This window comes from Mercenaria mercenaria, chromosome 13 (genome assembly GCF_021730395.1).
Source record: "Mercenaria mercenaria strain notata chromosome 13, MADL_Memer_1, whole genome shotgun sequence".
NCBI classification, from domain to species: Eukaryota; Metazoa; Mollusca; class Bivalvia; order Venerida; family Veneridae; genus Mercenaria; species Mercenaria mercenaria.
The window spans coordinates 40,456,237-40,459,909 of record NC_069373.1 but is presented as its reverse complement, the minus strand read 5'-3'; positions in this window follow the sequence as shown (position 1 = coordinate 40,459,909).

Below are 3,673 nucleotides of genomic sequence, written 5' to 3'. Positions count from 1 at the left end.
AATGCGTTGTATATAAGGCTAAAATCGCTATGTTTGCACTTTCGGAAGGCAAGGGGCTGTAATTTCTGTTCTCCAGTTATCGCAAGCAATGAATATCTGACTGTTCAGGATATAGTTCTTTAGCTAAGACCCAAACCTACAAAAACAGGTATAGAATAGTATGCTGTCACAAAGAAATAAGCGAGAATCGGATAAAAATGCGCTGTAAATAAGGCTAAAATCGCTATGTTCGCACTTTCGGAAGGCAAGGGGCTGTAATTTCTGTTCTCCAGTTATCGCAAGCAATGAATATCTGACTGTTCGGGATATGGTTCTTTAGCTAAGACCCAAACCTACAAAAACAGGTATAGAATAGTATGCTGTCACAAAGAAATAAGCGAGAATCGGATAAAAATGCGCTGTAAATAAGGCTAAAATCGCTATGTTCGCACTTTCGGAAGGCAAGGGGCTGTAATTTCTGTTCTCCAGTTATCGCAAGCAATGAATATCTGACTGTTCAGAGATAGTTCTTTAGCTAAGACCCAAACCTACAAAAACAGGTATAGAATAGTATGCTGTCACAAAGAAATAAGCGAGAATCGGATAAAAATGCGCTGTAAATAAGGCTAAAATCGCTATGTTCTCACTTTCGGAAGGCAAGGGGCTGTAATTTCTGTTCTCCAGTTAATACACGCAATGAATATCTAACTGTTCGGGATATGGTTCTTTAGCAGAGAGCCATGCCTACAAAAACAGGTATAGAATAGTATGCTATCACAAACAAATAAGCGAGAATCGGATAAAAATGCGTTGTAAATAAGGCTAAAATCGCTATGTTTGCACTTTCGGAAGGCAAGGGGCTGTAATTTCTGTTCTCCAGTTAATACACGCAATGAATATCTGACTGTTCAGGATATAGTTCTTTAGCTAAGACCCAAACCTACAAAAACAGGTATAGAATAATATGCTGTCACAAAGAAATAAGCGAGAATCGGATAAAAATGCGCTGCAAATAAGGCTAAAATAGCTATTTTCGCTCTCCAGAACGGGAAGGGGCTGTAATTTCTGTTCTTCTCTTAAAGCACACGGGAGGTAGTGGGTTGTTTAGGGTGTAATTGTTTAGCTATGTGCCATACCTACAAAAGCATGTGTAAAAGGTATGCTATCACAAACGAATCGTCGGCAATAAAAGAAAAATACGCTGTAATTAAGGCTAAAATCGCTATGTTCGAACTTTCGGAAGGCAAGGGGCTGTAATTTCTGTTCTCCAGTTAACGCAAACAATGAATATCTGACTGTTCGGGATATGGTTCTTTAGCTAAGACCCAAACCTACAAAAACAGGTATAGAATAGTATGCTATCACAAATATATAAGCGAAAAATGGATAAAAATGCGCTGCAAATGAGGCTAATATAGCTATTTTCGCACTTTCGGAACACAAAGGGCTTTAACTTTTGTTCCTCTCTCAACGGAGACAACGGATCTCTGGCTGCTTACGGTATGATTGTTTAGCTATGTGCCATACCTACAAAACCAGGTATAGAATAATATGCTATCGCAGAGATATAAGCGGCCATCAGATAAAAACGCGCTGTAAATAAGTCTGAAATAGCTATTTTTGCCTAATCGGATGGCAAGGGGCTATAACTTTTGTTCTTCTATCAGCGGGCACAACGAATGTCTGGCTGTTTATGGTATGACTGTTTAGCTGACTCCCATACCTGCAAGAACAGGTATTACAATGTATGATATCACTAAGAAATAACCGGCCATGAAGATAAAACGCGCTGCTAATAAGTCTCAAATGGTCGTTTTTGCAATTTCAGCGGGGACGGGTCTCCAACTTTTGTCCCTGTGTTCATTGAAAGCATGCAAACGCCGCTGTTTATTGTATCGCTTTGTAGGCAGGTCTGTTTAGCAAACAAATACATATTACATTATATGATATCACCATCGCACTGGCGGCAATGAATGTAAAATGCGCTGTCACTAAGGCTAAAATGGCCATTGGAGTAAGAAATGTGTAATGAATGACAAAGTACGGAAATGCATGATTTTCTTCATGTGGGTATTGTCGCCAAGAAATGGTCCCAGAAATGACGAAGTACGAAAATGCATCTTTTTCCTTATGTGGGTATGATTAACACTCATTCTACTTTCTTACTGTGGGTATAATCAAGCAGCAATGTCTTTACGTGGTTAAGAATAACATTATGTATACACTTAAATGGCTATACAGCGACCGTCTCTGACTACAGCGGCAAGGTTTATATACCGTTGGAAAGCCCTTGAAAGGACCTGTCTAACGGTACCAAGATCAATGAGTTTTTAGGTTTCGGGCCCGTTGTACCGGCTGCACGGCCCAAGACTAGGCCATGTTATACATCAACAGACTGGGCTTGACGAGATCTTTCCAACGGTACCAAGATTTCCAGCTTTCTGCGACCTTTTGTTGCGAGTTATGACTATTTTTGTGTTGACGCTTCATTTATCAAAGTCCTATAAATCAAGAGGCCAATGGTCAAAGGGACGCAACTGGTACAATTACCTCTGGAAACATTTAAAGGGCTCTGGAGCGGCCGTCTTTAGGCACAGCGAGATGGTTCTGGTGTCGTTGGAAAGCTCAGGCCAAGACCTATCCAACGGTATCGGTAATACGCAATCGCCAATAATGTGCTGCAACAGACAGTTTAACGCCATATGAACAGTAGTATGTCACTAGTTTTCGCGAATCCGCAGCACAAAAACGGCTGTAGAGTGGCAATGCGTGGTCACAGCCACATGTATGTGGTACCGTTGGAAAGAGCTCGGGCAGATCTAAAACTTGGTACCACACCCATTTGGTCCACTTCCGGTCTACACGTTTTCTACCCTGGAGGAACCGTTTGACCAGTAAAACTGGAAAATGTGATTTCAAGTTATAGGTCTTAAAAACACCTTTCCAACGATACCTGAACCATGGCGCTGCGATTTCCGGTTCGGCCGTGGCAGCCGGATCAATTTTAGCCCCCCCATTCCGCCGCCCTGCACGAACTTCCTGTTCCGTCAAATGGCCAACCTAGGTCCCACTAGACGGGGCATGAACAGACATGTCCAACGGTACCAGAACCATGTCGCTGGACCGCCGTACGGCCGCTCGACAGCCGATCCAGTGCTATATTATCGTGAAAACGGGTGACAAATGCAGAAAAGCAGCCACCACGGCCGAACCAGAGGTCGCAAATGCATGATCTTGATACCGTTGGTAAGGTCTCGGCATGCCCTGTCCATTGGTACCAAGCAAGACGGCCTTGGACACCCGACCGCCGCTCTAGGTACCGACAAAGTGGGGTCGGGCCGAAGCTCATGTGCACGGCCGGCCACTGCGCGAGAACCGGACCCGATGGCGAAAGTATTTCGATGCTGTGTTGTAGGTCTTGGAAAGACCTTTCCAACGGTACCTCAACCATCACGCTGTGCCAAGAAATGGCCGCTCCAGAGCCGTTTACATTTTTACAGGAGCAGTTCTAAGTTTAAGTTTAATTTTACTTTAAGTTTAAGTTTTATTGAATAAGCTTGGCCTCATAGAGGCATCAGTCACATAAAACAATAATACAGTACAGACAAAAAAGAAAACATGTGAAATGATATGTTGACATATCCATAAAATCCACAGAATAAAAATTAATCAAATGATATTTGTCATAGTCAAG